The sequence below is a fragment of the Temnothorax americanus genome, unplaced genomic scaffold (genome assembly GCF_048541705.1).
Source record: "Temnothorax americanus isolate GAGA-0224 unplaced genomic scaffold, ASM4854170v1 Scaffold30, whole genome shotgun sequence".
Taxonomy (NCBI): domain Eukaryota; kingdom Metazoa; phylum Arthropoda; class Insecta; order Hymenoptera; family Formicidae; genus Temnothorax; species Temnothorax americanus.
The window spans coordinates 1,996,173-2,013,943 of NW_027509443.1; the positions used below are offsets into that span (position 1 = coordinate 1,996,173).

The window sequence follows — 17,771 nt, forward strand, 5'->3', positions numbered from 1 at the left end:
TCAGCGGATGTCTACTACTTTTATTTTGATATTAAGTAAGATATTTGAGCAAATTGCATCAAAGCTGACATTTCTGCTCTAAAGCTAATTTTTAATAAAAATTAATTACCTACACCGTGTATAGAAACACGATATCTTATCATGTAATTATTTAAAATAATTAAAAAGAGGAATGATTCTCTGGAAACTAATAGATAATTCTATTGTATCCTGCGTACACACTTATTTGAAGATTACAAGAAAAATAAATTAATATGTATAACAACTCTGATATAATATTACATGATATATTACAAACACCAGTGCAATGCGCTCAAGAGATTGCTATGGTTTCCCTCGAAATTTGTTAAGTTTAATGGAAGGTAGAAGTCGAGCTTGACGAAAGACAGAAAAGTCACGTAAAACATTTTTGAAGGAGATGAATTTTCGAGCTCTTGAAATATAGACGCTACGGTAAAAGAAGTCGCGTGACGAACCGGCGGCGGAGAGGAGAGGTGAGGCGTCGGTGGTGGCAGGACCCCATCGTCGTGAAATCGACGAGCAAATACTTAAGGCGTAACCTCGTTACGCTAGCAGCCAGTGGAAAAGCGAGGAAAATCCTCTCTGAACCCGCCTTTAGCAGCGGCGACGCGGAAAACTCTCTTCCGGTCGTTCGGCGCTCGTTCGACTGTTCGAAATGCAGTAGGAATACGTCGATGCGCATTCGTAAAAATGAATACATGAATCATCGAGCGCATATACAGGCGACAAAATATGGAAGGATTCGCGGAAGATTCCTCGCCAGTTGAAGATTGCTACGTGAAAAACTATTTTGCAAAATTCCACTTTTTGTGTATTGTCCATTTTTTTTTCAAGAAAAATCTATAACGAGATTTTCTGGTGTGTACGTACACGAAGTATTTCTTCTTCGCGACTAATTAAAAGTTGAAGTGTAGAGAACAATCTGGTAGCAACATCTGCATGTTCAATGGTAAGCGACTGCCACTGATGTCAGCAAGCTTAACTTTACTCGTATTCTCAAATTTCGATATGAATTTCTGCCGCAAAGGAATTTTCAAATAAAATGCACTTTACATAATAAAATTCTCGCGCTTCGCACATTGGGAGCTCGTGCGTTCGATGTTATAGTTCCGCGATGCACATATCATCGCCCACGTTGTTTCGGCTTTTGCAGTCTTCCGCAACGTACGTAGCCGCATAGTGCAAACCATTGCTTGCGAGAAATCGTACTTTTCGTAGCGGCGCATAGAGCGAGAGCGAGCGAGCGAGAGAGAGAGAGAGAGAGAGAGAGAGAGAGAGAGAGAGAGAGAGAGAGAGAAACGGAAAAAGGCGGTTAATGACGGGAAAGTTTGAAAACGGACGACCGACGTGACGTAAGCGGGTGCGGGAAAGTGGAACGGGGGTAACGATAAGACACGAGTTCCCGAGGCGAACTCGGCGCATAATATGCTCGCGTACACCCTGACTTGCGCTAATTACACTAACTCGAGCTAAAACGGACTAAGTAACGATATAAACGGGTCTCCCGACCGCGCGCGCGCGCGCGCGCACGGGCACGTAAGGTAATTACCTAATTCGGCCATGCGTAATTGCCAGTGATTAAAGTGTCGCTTTCGTGGCACGCCAGAAACGACGTGACATTTCACCGACAGCTGCAGCCGATATACGGATATCTCGTTTCTTCCATCGCTGATCCCTAACTCACGAAGTTTAGATTAGGACGCGAGGAAAATGTTGCGTAGTGCCGAACGGACGCTCTGCACGCGCGCGCATATATACGATTACCTTCAGATATTCTTCCACTTCCACTATCGTCACCCGCAAAACATGCGAGACTAGCACAATTAAGAAGGTATATTTGCATTTATTACTCTAATAACTGTGTGTAATATAATAAATGGACTACCAGCTATATATGTAGGATAATGGATACTAGCTGTATGTATGACTCAAACGCTCGGCTCGCTTGGAAATATTGACGACGAATAAATCAGTCTGTATCGATGACAGCCGACGTCAAATCGAATCATGCCACGAAGAACAATCGATCTACGGAGCGTATGACGCGAAATCATTTTGACACCGAGGGCGTTGAGTAAATTTGGCGAGAAGGGATGAGCGTTTCTCGTAGATGCGCGGCACAATAGCGATCTTCATCGAGGTAGGATTTTATACAAGGTAAGGACCACAATACTACGGGACGTTCTCCAGTTCCGTAAGATCATTTTTTCTCGACGGCAGAAACGAGTTTGAGGCCGGGACCGGGAGGAGAGGCGAACAGGGGTTTAGAATAAATCAAGTGGAAGGGCTGTGTGAGTCCGCGAGTAGAAGCATTCGGGCCCGGCTTTGTACGGGGCCGCTGCGCGAAGTCCTAAAAGAGAAGAAAAAGGAGCGTCAGCGTGTAGCGAGGGAGGGAGAGAGGGAGACAGAAGCGGAGGAGAGAGAGAGAGAGAGAGAGAGAGAGAGAGAGAGAGAGAGAGAGAGCGCATAAGAAAGAAAACACGAATGAAGCGAGCGAGCGAGCCACGTTGCAGGAGCAACGACTGAAGATATCAATCAACGGGCACATTGTGCTCAAGGATAATTTGACGCGCGGCTGAAAGGGCCAGATCTCAAATTCCACGATCGGATAATGGCCCCTATAAGACCCAAAAAAGGGTGGGCCCCCGAAGGTATGTACCAAACCGCAGCTTATACGGACAGCTTCGTTTCTAAGCCGCTAAAGGGACACACTCTACGATTGTCTTTTAGACTAAGTTTCCGTTTCTGACGGGATACATTATCCGAATGCTCAAAAGTATTTATCGTAATACGATGCGATTACACTTTGCTTCTTCACACATCTTTGAAACCCCTCTATCCGTCGCACGAACACATCTACCTTTTCATCTACGCGACCTGCCATCTTCGTAACTTTCGACTCATCAAGACGAATAAACCTAAGTTTCTTGATTGAAGTCTCAGCGGAAAAGAAGCATGGTTCGCGTAAGTTACCGTGTAATTTCAATTGCGCAGCACTAATTGCGCCTACGAGAAATCAAAGTGACTAAGCACGGCGAGTATCCGACGGCTGAGAGAGTGTGTCGCTCGCTCCTAGATGTTTGACATGGTAGTTCTTTCTATCGCAAAGAAGACATTTTCCGCGATTCGTCGATTACTCTTGATAAAAAATTTCTTTTCAATTTCACGTATTTTTACGTCGATGCAATTACTGATTCAAATATTCGTGCTCGAATATTATATCACGCTAAGGAGGCCTATAATTGTCTGGTGCTATTTCGAAAAGAATTAGCCGACGATTTACAGATATGTAAGTGTCGTCCCGTGAATATTGAAACATACTTGCGAATGTACGTTCGCGTTTAGTTTTTCGCAATAAACCTAGCTGCTATGAAATATTATCGCGATATTCGTCTCTAACGACTTAATCGCGTGCGATTAGTATTCTTCTTGATACGTCAATCGAGATCTCGTGATCGTTCATCTTTTTCCTCGTTTTCTATTTCGATGTTTCTTCCTCGGTTATCCTTGAAAACCCCGTGCGCTTGTATATGTAGAAAACGTTCGTAATTTGACGTTGAAAAATATATTTCGTGTGACCGACGATGGTATAATGAATAGCTCATTGTATAATCAAATCTGATATTCATAAAAGACTAATCACTCTCACACAGAAGATAGTTTAAAATCATATTAGCGAAGACTTTTTTTTATTAAACAAGCGGAGCGGTTACTTGTGTGACATATCCGAAAAGAAAAAAACTAGAATATTTCGCAAACTAAATAGGGAGAATCATATCATTTTTAGTTTAGGCTATTGGCGAACTTAAAAATCAACAGAACGGATATATTGATTCTACAAAGTCACAGAAGTACAAAACTTCCGAAATTTAATAGTATGTTATTTTAATTTTATTCAATTCACTTTTATTTAAAAATTTTGTTAAGTAGCATTTTACACGAGAAGACAATTCACGCTCGATTGAGCACTTTTGAGAAACGTATCAAGGCGTGCAAGCCTTTGAAGAAATATCCTCGTCGATGTGGTGTGTGAACTTTCCGAAAAGCGCGCACAGGTCTTCTTTTTCCCCTCGTCCCGGCAAGTTCAATGGAGTTCATTCAAGTTTACACAACTTGACTTTCGGATTCTCTCAAACGTAGAATTGAGATCCTCAAAAGAGTGGCCCGACTCGCCGATTGACGCTACTTCGATGTACAATGCAACCCCGAGACGTTGCTACCTGCGTTGCGGCACGTGCCCTTTCCTTTCCAAGGATTTGATGAATTCTCCGACCTGGCAGGGAACTATCCTATCTATATATATGGGAAAACCTTTACAGGTGGACTCTCAAGGCACACTAAAGCGAAGGGCATTTGCGGTCAACTTGTTTGCCTAACAGGTGGATCTATTCCAGTAACGATGATCACTCGAAAATTGTTTGCGCAACTCACTCTCGGCGAGATATCAAGTCCTCTTGGAAGTCCCGATACGTTTCACGAGATATACGAACACTCTCGAAACACGAATACAGCACGAATGCCTATAAACGCGATTGCATTTTTTTCTACTGCGGAGAAAAACGTAGCAACAGGTGAATTTAAAAACCGATTTTTAGTATCGGATATACACTGAGGCCATCGGGGAGATGAGAGAGAAGAATGTCATAAATGATACATTCTTCTCCCAGTATGTCATCAACCTCACTATGTCATCAACATTTATCGCTGCAATATGCATGAGTGCGAAAATTAAAAACCTTTTTCTTCTATTTTTTTTTTATATTTTTAGAACAAAAAGATGTTTACTCACTTTTGCTCAAATATTACAGACTTAACAAGTTCAAGAATACTAAGGACATATTGAGAATATACCATTGTGCATGTAAAGGATATTCAAAAAGTTGCATACAGAATAATTTTATTTTAATTAATTTTTGATAAATTCTCTAAATCGTTTCTTTAATAAATTTCAGATGTTATCACAACACATTGATATTTTGACGTATAAATTTTATGAATTTAGCTGTGGAAAGAGAACATCGTCCATGAATACGAGAAGAAATATTGCTCCGATCGATGTTTAAATTCTGTCGCAATACAAATCTGATAACTTTCTATTCGCTTCGTAAGCGAATGGGGATACTATAATTTTCACATTGGTTTTAGGAAATAAATTTTTAGCAATAAAACGATGAGTATAGAAATTTATTCGGGATTATAATTCAGATATTTCTCTTACCTCACTTGTCTATTTGATCACTGAACGTCTCGAATGGCAAGTGCCGTCGGCAGAGATCACACGTCCGAATAACAAGTTCGTCAATTACGGGTAGTGGATATTACGTGGATATTCGAAACTTATGGTTGCGAATGCAATGGTATGGTGCAGTTTTACTCCACTTTTCCACTTTTTACATTTTACACTTTCCGCACTCGTAGCGCCTCTTTACAGTTCTTTCTTCTACGCAGTTGTATCGTCATTGGACAACATTAACACGGTACGACGAACCTCGTAGGGTGGTCACTGTTACGTTGCACCTTTAATGTCTTTACGATCTTCACGGGCAGGGTACTTGATACTTTGAAGATTGGTACTTCGTACTTGATCCCGTTTCGATACACCATCCTCGGAACGCGAACTTGTTTGTGAATGGAAAATAGAAAAGATTCGCGCGATTTAGCGTACCACGTGGTTTACCACGATTCCGCGGTTGCGATTGCACTTCGGCGTCATAGCGCGCACCTATCTATTGTAGATACGATACGCTTTCTTCACGTGTAATATTGCATTCGCCTGACCGTCATAGATTCCATTTTCAAAGTGTTGAAAAACAAACAGTCTTCTTAATACTTTCTTGATCTTTTTATTCGACGACATTCTCATGAGGCTTCATATTCTGAAGTTTCAACTGATAACGAGCACCCTTCTCCGACAAGTTTTTCTAAACGTTTATTTTTAAACATCTGTTAACTCCGATCCATCAACGGTTCTAGTCTTCTTTCTTCACTGTTACTCCAATGCGAGTAATCTCTTACTCCAAATTCCAAGAATCAATCTATATAAGTTATTCCGGAGACTGATTCGGACTTTGATTGTCTTCACACTGTGCACCAAAACCGTTGACCATCTTCTATCTGTTTCTTCTTGACATCGATCTTAGCTTAACTGAAGATCTTCCAAGTCAAAACCGCTTCGAACCGTTGAATCAACCAACAAAAGAGTAGCTGATGCAGCTGATGCAGTTTTCTAGTCTTATCTGTCGATTATCGACACTAGTCAGAAAAAAAGAAAAGAATGAAGAGTTGAAGAAGAGACTGCTCAGGAAGGTCCATACTGCCTGGCGGTTTGATCGCTGAAGACTGAGGCCGTGCTAGCGTTTCACCACGTAGTAAGCCGGCTCTCGCCCCGCCATCGAGCTCTGTTCCTTTGCCTCTCCACGAGGAGCGTGGAAGTGAGAAAAATGCTCGAAAGGAACGAGGACGGAACGACAGGCGGCGAGAGGTAGAGGGAGAGAGAAAGAGCCACCCGTCCTTCTCGACCCACTCTGACGTTTTGCGCGTCCTGAGAGTAGCATGTCGCCGTCCTCGTCGGATACGTTCTCTGGATTTGCCCCCACCAGACTTCCCTTTCGTCCACCCTACTCTCGGCGCGTTTCCTCTCTCGGCGCGTCACCCTGTCCCACCACCCTATTCTTCCACCACCCTGACGACCTCGGAGTTTCGCGCGATCGCCGCTGGCGGCACCAGCGTCCAAACTCACGACCGAAACGCCGCTCGAGCGTGGAGAGCAACAAAGATCCCGTCGGTTAGCGCCACTATGTGGGAGAAAACGCGCACCACTGGTTGGTGGAAGGGGTGTGGTAATCGCGAGGGTGAGAGCAGTCGGTTGCCCCTCTCGTCGCGAATAGATATCCCCCACCTCGACGCGATTCTCGCTCCTCCTCCGCCCCCACCGCAGCGGCACGTGTTCCGTTTTGCTCGAGCCGAAGAACACGCGAATCTTTCCATCTTTGTCGCGTCCGGTACGTTGCGATACCGTTGGTAGGGGATCGAATGTACACGCGGTGGGGTAGATAGATCAAATTCGAGAGTGGGGAGCAGAACCGAGAACGCTCTAGCATCGCCAGCATGCGTCACGCGCTATCCACGATCCACGCTGCAAATATAGCCAACTTTGTGAATAGTCAGATCCGTTAGTGTGAAGATAACACCGAATAGCCTTCTGCTCGCTACTTTTGCACAATAAATCCATCGAAGTCTGTAGATATTATCCTCGAAGTATAATTTATAATTTATTACGCGCACGCTCCACAATCTGATATTTTTGTTTTAGACTAATCTCTATCACGTTTCATCTGTATATTTGTGACAGGTGTTTTTATTTGTTTACGTCGTGTCATCAGAGAATACGTGGATTGATTTTATAGTGAAATCCAAAGACACTTGTCGTTTTAGCAATGTTAAAACATCTTATCGCGTTTCGCTGTCTTTAACTGCCAGGTGTTTGCCACACAATTTATTTATAGTTCGGCTATCGTTAATAGACGGCTTCTAAACTATATGTTAATAATATATTTCACAAGATGTTACAGTCTCATCAAGAGAAATGAGAGATTTGTGAAAAGAACTATTTTTCAACGTTACTCTTTGTTCATTTTACTCTTGAATTTTAACGTATAGTGTGCCTAGAATGGTGTCGTGAAAAACTGTGTTGGACGATTCCCTTTAAAACCCTTATGGCCTGATATACTGATCATATTAGATGTATTTAGACATTGAACAAAAGATACATAAGAAGATATTACGATTGTTATCGCGCTACTGTGTCTTTGCTTCAGGTTTCTGATATTATTATTTGTCCATTGTAAGTGCTGCAATAATTAATTTATTTTCAAGGGTAGCATTAGTATCGAACGTATAAATTTTGTTGCAAACGCACTTTATCCCAGCACCTATCAGGCGTGCAGAGAATATTGACATACGAACCAAAGAATTGTGCACATTCTTGCCAAGCATTTTCAAACTTTCCCTGACAGCCTCCTCTGCGCATTGCACACAGAGTCATAACTACATCCGGCGGACACTTTCGACACTTCCACCGTCACGCACATTTCTGTTTTCCCTCCTTTCCGTTTGAGAAAACCCTACATTCATTTTCTAAATCAAATGCATATTAGCAAACCTCGTGCTTTTCGAGAAACCAATCTGGTTTTTGTTGGTTTGCCGAATCAAGAAATACTATGTGGAAAATCTAACAGTTCTCCCAATTATTTGGCATAATGTCCAGCAGGATTTTCGTACGAGTAAATTTTTTTTCGATAAAACGAATGCGTGTATGGGAAGATGACGCATAAGTCGAGCACAAGAAAATATCTTGAGAGAATGTTGGCGCGTATTGAACTGGCTGTTGTCAAGCTCGATCAGTCTGCCTGAAGCGGTATAGTTTCCCCTTCGTCGCTTTCCCTGGCGTGCGACGGGTCTGCCGCCGCCGCCGCCGCCGCCGCGTCCCACCAAACCCGCTGTAGCAACGACTTCTCCTCTCTATCCTATCCCCCTCCTCCCTGCCCCTCTTCGATACTAGAGTAAACGGCGCCCCGACGCTTTTGGCGCGGCGTCGCAGTTCGTGAATTCTGGAATTCCGCGCCACGGTGGCTCCACCTCCCCCTCACACGAGTCGCTAAATCTTTTTTAAACCACGCCTAGTAGCCTGGTTGAGCAAACGAGACAGCAATAGGGCAAAAAAGAAGCGAGCACGCGCGAGCGGCTCGGCCGTTTTTCCTACTTCTTCGGCGATTCGAACGCATTGCGCGGTGAAACTCCACCCTCTTTTGACGGTGCCCCTCTTTTGCCTCCCCCTCCCCCCACCCTATCTCTATCGGCCACCCCCACCGCTCCTTTTTCCGATCTCCGCCGCACTCCAACGCTTTTCCGCCACGCGAGATTTTCTGCCGAATATAGTTTGTCACCCGACGAGAGAGAGCAGAGAGGCGGCAAACATTTGTGACGCCTGTCGGTAGCTGGCGCCAACATACGTACGCGTCGTCTAATAACGGAGTATGCATTAAACTTGCCTTGCAGGTTCTAGCGGATATCACATATATGATTATACATGAGAGCTAGGATATAAAACGTAGAGTATTTTTTCCAATCAATTTTGTATTTTTAGCATCTATATTTTTAGATTTTAATCAAGTTTTGTTTTAATACCGGAAATAATACGTTTACCAACGCAACATTGGTTGCAAGTTAATATTAAGCATTTTATATTACATAAAATATTAAAAGTTATGAATTATAAAAAAAGAATATCTTAAAAATATATACGATGCACAAAACGTGAAGGACAGTTGGCATGATATGTTAAAAGCGTACTGAACAAAAAATAGATTAATGATTACTGATGAAAATGATAAATTATGCGAATTATATAAATATAAATAATTGTTAATAATTGTTAGATATTAATTGCAGCTGTTAAATGTTTGATTTGATATCAAACGTTTTTGTGAAAACTTATTTATTTCTTCAAACATTATTTACTCACGCGTAACAATTTTATGATGTATATTTCTATACCTTTGTTGTTAAAGCAGGTGCCTACAGCAGACATGATACCGACATTCGCCTTTTATTACTTTTTATTACATCCCCGTATTAAATGCTGGCGACATCTGGTGGTAGGTGCTGAGAGATAAAGTACTACCCCTATACAAAATTTTTAGCATTTGATTTGTTTTATTTAGAATCTTTTCAATTATTCCTTTTCTATTCTATTCTTTTTTAAATATGAAGAATAATTTTTAGTCTATGATTGAATAAACAAATAAACTATTAATGGTTTTAATTTTAAATTTTTGCAAAAAAAGCAGATGACTTAAATAATATATTGTTATTTTAAGAGCAAAATTTCTTAAAGAGCAATTCGTAAGCTCCATATGAACGCTAATAGGTACAAATGAGCAAAGAAAGTAAAATAATATACATGTATATGTATAAATTATAAAAAATTATTATCAAAATTAGATTAGAGTGAAAACACAGGTATACAAAAAATTGTTTTGTGAAAGCATCGTTACTATAGTAGAAGTTAAAGATAATTAAATACATATCGCGCTTGTTCCATAAATCTTATTACAACAATTATTAATTCTCAAGTTATATCCATTAGAAACACATAATGATTTGTGAGTTTGAACATGCGATGCTATTGTGATCGTTATGGGACGATCTTGCCAAAGGGGGGTAATCCGTGTCGGTATTTCACCCCTCCCTTCCTGCGCAGGGTCGATAAAACAGATGCCTTTACGGTGTAGGTATTTCCAGCTGATTAACTCGAAATTAGGTGCAAACGGGGGTGCTCCGTGATGGCGCGTGTCGATGCAATTTGTGCAAACTCGTGCAGCTAAGTGCACAGGAAACCGATCAATTGCCGCGGAATGGTCGAGCTGCTTCGATCGATCGCTACAATACCAGCTCCACATCTGCATTTTTATTACACCCTCACTGCTTCCGGACGTTGCCCTTTGCGTAGCGCGTCAGGTACGTTCGTGCGAATATATCAACGCGTCAAAATTTATATAAAGTTTTTCACATTTCTCTTTCTTTATATTCACAACGATTTAGGAATGAATCTATTTTATAATTTGCACAATTAACATTTTTAAGAATATATAGAAATTATGGGGGGATGCGCGTACATTAAAACTATAACAATTGATGTTATTTCGATGTTATTTTAAAGTAAACATGATTATATTTAAATAACTTATATTTTAAATACACAATTTTCTTGTTTCTTTTACTATTTAGTCACTAGTCAAGAATTTTAATAAATTGTTTTAGCTTCAAATTATTAATACTGATATTAAATTAATTTAAGTTTGAATATTGATTCAATTTTTTCTTTTACATGTGTGCAATATAAGTACACGCATACACATATATATATGTATATGTATATGCCTATAAAAATATGTATATAACCGATATATAAAGTTTTAATGAGTGTAATTATCAACGACAAAATAAAAATGTATAGTTTATTTCATCACTGTTAATTACATTGGCTAATGCTTTAAATATCCATATATATCTGAAGCAGTCTATAAAATATTCAGTGAAAATGTTTATATCACTTGACTCGCGCGCTTATATACGCGATGAATGGTACAGAAAATGTCAATAACGGCGAGTGACTCAGTGGTTTTTCTAAATACTTCGGATTAAGGATAACGGATTGCGTCTCCGTGGTAAGTAAGAGTCTAAGAGACTAATTTAGTTTAATGACATGAGCTTAAATGTATGATCCTCGGCTCTGATTGGTCGCCGACGGCGTTTCGCAATACCTGGAAGCCCATCGGGCGATGCGGCACCCTACCGAGATGACGTCGCACAGTGGCGCGTGCATAACAACCGATGGATTATGCCAGTATAGACCCTGTCGGCAGCCGTAATTGATTTTGCTTAAACGGCTAAGCGTATCAATTCCTCTAATAGCTACGTCATTGCGATGAAGAAACTGGGATGGAAGGGCAGTTTGCCTCTTTTTCATTGGTGACTTGTTTTATACGGAGAGAAAAAAAAGAAAGAGGAGGAGGAGAGAAGAAGAGAGCAGTAATTTATTTATTATTCCGAATCCTAATCTGTAATAATTTTCGATCAATGATTCGATCTGATTTTACATTTGATGGCAAAGGATCTGCGTACAGTATAGGAATCGTAACGGTCAAAACGAAATAGCGCCAGTAAACTTAAACAATGGTTTAATAAAAAAAAAGAAAAATGTAATCTAAAACGATGAAAAAAGTGAAAAAGTTTGCGTTGGCGTAGTGTGATGTTTTTCTTTTATACCCACTATTGTATGATATTCTTTTGTGCTTGTCAATAGCCATATTCTGTTATCTACATTTTATCGTTCTTCCAAACCCACATATACATAGTAAATTAAATCACACGATAAATGCCACGATTGTATAATTATTGCTGTACAATATAGTACAATATAGTGCTGTACGTATAGTGTGATATTTATTACTATACATATATGTAATTGTTATTTACTACTATACTATGAATGCGTGTAGTACACAAAAATGTCTCGTTTTCGAAGGCAATCGCGTCCTAACTTATATTGAATAAATTTGAAAGATACAATATATATCCGCCATCTACGATAAGAGTTCTGAATATTATTCCCATGCAGCTTATCCCCTATTAATCAGTTTTAACCAAGCGCTAAGGATATAAAATAGAATTATTTTCACAGTCATGTCATTAGAATCATTATATACAGCGCAATTAATTTGTACTGAATACAATTGTCTTAACAGTATCCAGTGACTTATATGCTGGTCAACATTACGTTGCATACACGCACGTAGGCGATGTTACGTGGCGCAAAACGGAACGTCACTAGTGGACGTTTAGACAACGAAACGTAGTTTACGATCGCCCAGAGCAATAAATAATTCCCGGTATGATGTCCCATGACTATTTCGCCACCTATACAGCGTGTGTCTGCGATTTCTTACGTTTCTTCGCGAACGGTTGTTGCCAGTATGGCATACAGAAAGGTCAATCGAGAGTCCGCGAGCGACGTGAATTAGATATTCACATCGAGACGAGCGTTCCACGCTGCAAAAGCAGATTTTACGATTTCCTTTATCTTCCGCTCACTCACTGAGTATTTCACAAAGTCAATAAAACCTGCAGTCGAGCCGCTAATGGATACGAAAGCGAGTCGAAAGAATGAGGTTCTATTAACACCGCGGAGGGGGAAAAAAAGCGGCGTTCGCTACATGTTAAATCAGAAATCGTAACTCGTATCATTAAAGCAGATATGGGCGGATATAGGATATTTGTCGAATAATTGAGTTGTCGCGTACTTTTTTCACCGCGGGAGATTGGCTTTAACGATTGCGACATTACAACTACAATTTCCGCTTGTGCGAATTTAATCGTAAAATTTAAAACGCGAAACGTTTCCAGTTATTAAAATTTTACAACGAGAAATTCCTGTTTCAGATAATTATGATTGCATCATCTGTCCCTTTTTTGAAAATATTATTCTTCTCTCCAATAGCTCGAAATCACATATTTGAGACAGAAGATAAATTTCCGTGTTTCAAGTTCACGATTTGATGAAGCAACAAGTGCAGTTACCTGACGATAAACGATTTTTTTTTTAGCTGCAGCCGACCGACCCGAGAGAGTGCCAATCCGCTGATGAAAGGGATGGTTACGGCTTACGATATCTTTTATAGCGCGGAGGCGCCCTTGTATTGTGGGATTTGGAGTATTTTTTTTTCTTTTCTTTTCACTGAGAATTCAGGCACATACACCTGTATCCTTACTCGCGCGATTCCCCTAAACTTTCCACAGCTCGGTTTCACAGTGTGTGCGTAGGACCGTTCTCTAGATACCTGGCTGTTTGAATGCCTACCTGAAAATCTGCTTTATAGTAGGTCTCATCGAAAGATCGACTTTTTTATGAAACCGAATATCCGACCCATGACGCGTATTATGCTTCTAATGATTTTGGTTAGAGGGTCAGATTTGCGGGTGTCAAAGAAAGCAGCGGTCTTTTGCAGGTGCAAAGAAGGTTTCGGTTGATTTCGTAATAGTATGTTTAATACGAAATGGCGCAACTCAGATGCCAAACAAAATATATTAAATAATTAATATATTAATTAAAAAAAAAAACAATTATTTTTTTATTTTTATTTTTATAAATTAAGTGTTTGAGTATTTAAAAAATTTAGTATAAAAGGATTTAGTATATTTTGCACATTTATTATTGACATTGTTTTTTATCTTTAAAGCATAATCTGCAGTGAATGATTAAGAAACATTTAGCATAATGATATCTTATGCACATCCCACACATCGTACTTTTACACAACGAGAATGTACATGAAGTTCGTAAGGAGACGTGGGTACATTTGTCTCCTGCCAAGTTACATCTTGTAATCAAGTACTTGTCTAATTGCACGTTATTGGTAGATAATGGCGATGATTACTACACATGAATCGCGCTGAGAACCGCGTGGCTTGCTCTAACAGAGCTTTTAATTGTGCCCACTGTGAGAGAATATACGTTGCATCTATTCATCTTAGGAACCAGAAACGCGAATTAATCATTAGCATTTCCCAGGTACTTTTATGTACCTAGGAGATAACGTCATTAGAACATCGAACAACAACGCAACTGAGCGACTCTTATCTTTTACATCATCTAGCATGCTAAAAATGCTTGTAGAATATTAATTTTTTTTCTGTAAGATATTTTCCCATTACGAAAGACGTTTTACAAGCGTGGGTTGTTAGATATACGTTATTCATTATTAATTTTTGTTGTGCGGAATACAAAATTTTGTTCTTGACTTTCCACAGAATTCAAATATGAGATTGCGAGTAAATCATTAACAAAAATTTTCAAAAGAAAATTTGCACGGGGGGGTATGAGGCGCTCCCCGGATTTGCGATTGGTCAACAAAATTTCTCGAAGGACCAGAGGGCCCGTGCCCTCGCGAAAGCGAATAAAGCAAAGCAAGCAAGCGAATATCAAAATGCGAGGCGACTCACCGTGTCGTTGCCCGGCGCCTCCTGGGTGTCGACGTCGTCCTCCCGTTGGCGAGATCTCTGGCGTGCAAGGCGAAAGCGTGCAACCGTCCGGTATAGCAAGCGGGCACGGACAGGCAGGTATAGCAAGCAGGCACAGATAGGCAGGATAGTAAGCAGTCACAGATAGGCAGGATATCAAGCGATTAGGCCTTCGTGGTCTGCGATAGGCGACCGAGCACTCCGAGTTTGCACACGCAAAAACGGTAACGTGTGAGCTTCACGACGTTCGACTGGTGAGTGCCTCTTCGGCGTTCTCCGGCTCGCGCACCTGCGAAGTACGGCGCGAGCGAGTACCGAATTCTTCTCATAATTGGGGATGCCACCCGTGGGCGGGCAGCACGAATCGGGTGAGTCGCGCGAATATCGACAAGTGTATTAATCGCGATCCACCGACGTTTCGCTAATAGGCGCGATAATTTAACCCGGTATAATTAGTCAATACGAAAACCGTACCATTAACAATGTGAAACGACAACACGAAATCAATCTTATAATTAACTACTATTTACACTATGATACACGGCGGTGCGCCAAACAAAATTTTTTTTGTAGAATCTTAATAAGTCTTAATTACTGAATTGTTATAGCCATAATATATATATATATATATATATATATATATATATATATATATATATATATATATATATAGATATATCCTATTTAAACCTTCAACAATTATTCAGCACATTTAATCTACTAATTTATATATGGTTGTACGCACCAAATTATTTTCTCAATGTTTCATACTCCGCAATCCAGCGCCACACTTGTCCAGGAGTTTCCACGTACACTCGGTGGAAAAAGTAATATCGGTATTGCGTCAGTCACGTGTGTAGCTCGATGAACAGTGTAACGCAGCTGGCACAAAACTGACCTGAACTTCGAGTCACGGGTTCTTGTAGTTTTTTTTCTCATACCCTATGCTCACACACATATATACTATACATATACGCACGTCTGCGCGCACGGATAGTGCACCCACACCTAAGGAAAAAAAATCCCCTTCCGATCTCCGATACGCGCCGCTCCGAGATCGAGTGGCGCGTCAAAACCGGCCTTTTTGGAAACTTATCTCGTCTCTAAGGCTCTTCAAAGTTGGTTTTACCGCTACAGCCTCTCTAATGCGTTGCATCACGGTGCAACAGATAAAGTGTAAATAGATGGGGCTGCATGGGCGTTTGATGTCGCGTGAAGAAACCTTCAAAAGGATTCGGTGAGACGGTGAGGCATCCAACAGAGAGATATCCAAGTTTTATTGCTTGTAAATGTAACATTGGAGATAAACACGTTGTCTAGAAACGCGATTTGAAATCGTACTGGCTCCAAGTTTCCAGCGCATTGCATTTTCATCGTGATAATGCCATCGTGATGATTACTGTCATAATTATACACATATATAATTGTGTCTTTTTTTATATTTTTGTAAATATAAAAGAGATCAAGTTAGTGTAAATTTATTTAATCTGTCAATTATATGCAAATATATCTTGTGAGAAAAATAAATACAGTAATTACATAACAATTTCATGCAGTACTAAAAAATTGAAAAAAGCTTATGTTTAAGTTACAGAATAAAAAAAAACATTTACTTGACTTTTTCCTCCTTTTAATAATTTACGAAAATTATTGTATACATTTTTATAATTCTATTTCTCCGATAAAGTAAAATAAAACAATTTTATATTATTCAAATAACTAATATGTCAGTAAAAAAATAAAATTTTAAGCTGACTTTGGTTTTTATAGATGTAATTTAATTTGCTTCAATTTAGGTATTATATCCTCAAGCTTTAGAAATATGTTTTTGTAAATTTTGAATGTATATGCCAATAAGAGACTGGATAATTAAAGTAGCAAAAATTTAAATTTTTATGTTAAATTTTTGTATTATTTTACATCATTTATGATATTATATATAAATTAAATTATATTTTTATGTTCCATTCTGTAAAAGAATATTTGAAAGTCACTAAAAAATTCACAAAAGTAATACGTTATGGAATTCTGAATATTTTATGATACAGTAATATACCTTCTATATATTATATCCTTCTTTCATATAAATATTCACTATGAAATATTCTCGAGGCACGTATAGCCAAAACCCTTGAAAATTATAAATGAAACCCAATTTTGAGATTCGAATTTCTCGTTATCCCGTTATCCCATTATCCCTTTATCATATTATCGTCAATATAATAGCTCATAACTGATTAAATTTTCATTGGCTTTTGATATTCTTTGCGTATTATTGCAAGCTAATTTTTGTTTTATTGAATAAAACCTGAAAAATTTATAAAGTCGCAGGTTTTTACCTCGATGTCTGACTCTCTATTGCTATAACAATTGTGAATAGGCAAATAATGTCGTAAGAATCGATGAGCGGTTAGCTATCCAGTCAAATGGAAAAGCTCTCTAGTTAAGATGCAGACACGAAAAATGCTGCCGTCGTGGAATAATATCCCGATGAGTGGAGGCGAAAGGGAGATGGCGAAACACATATACCGGAAACACGAAGGAGTCGTTACCGTATACGAGCCGCTATTGCAAACGGCATACAAACAACAGCACGGAAATGTCCCCTTATGTACGTCTTCTCTCTTTCTTTTCCCCTTCCCCCTCCGGGTCCCTCCCTTTTCTCTTCGTACTTTCAGTCAAGATCGTAAAAGCCTCCCTGGTGCTAACAGCAGCGCCTGGCAGACGATCGGCGATTTCGGGATGACGGAAGAGCTCTCCAACGACCGGAAAACGATCCGACACTTTATCGGCTCAAGACGTACTCTTCCTGTCGATTCCCTTACCTATCTGCGATGGTATAATTACAAGAATAAAGAGTGCCTATTGTGATAAACATTTTTGAATCGCTCTTCTTACTGATAAATATATAAATTCTATGATTCGTTTTTCACAAAATCGATTCACTCCGTGATAATTTGTTAACGATATAATTTTTATCTACATAACTTTTCCGGAATTTACTATAGTAAAAGAAAAATAATATTTTTTATAAATTGCCTCCTCAAATCATTTTAGCGTTTTAAAAAATTTCCGTTCTTAAAGATTATATGTGTTATAAGTCTGACAAATCTAAGTCGGCGCGCATCAGTTTACTAAAGTTGGAAAACAGATATGTGCGTAATACACAA

The 17,771-nt window shown here is 39.6% G+C and overlaps 2 protein-coding genes across 8 annotated transcripts in view; one reads left to right on the forward strand and one right to left on the reverse strand.

Annotated features, from left to right (window-relative positions):
- Positions 1–17,771, forward strand: part of Mesr6 (misexpression suppressor of ras 6) — a 637,129-nt gene that overhangs the window by 467,683 nt on the left and 151,675 nt on the right. The window lies entirely within an intron of this gene.
- Positions 1–17,771, reverse strand: part of LOC143900780 (uncharacterized) — a 241,725-nt gene that overhangs the window by 120,021 nt on the left and 103,933 nt on the right. For 5 of the 7 annotated variants that reach the window (XR_013257869.1, XR_013257870.1, XR_013257868.1 and 2 more), the window contains exon 1: positions 5,240–9,101. The exons of the other annotated variants lie outside the window; for them this stretch is intronic. The gene's annotated coding sequence lies outside the window, so the exon portion shown is untranslated. Of the gene's footprint in view, positions 1–5,239; positions 9,102–17,771 lie in introns of those variants that run through there. 7 annotated transcript variants of the gene reach the window in all.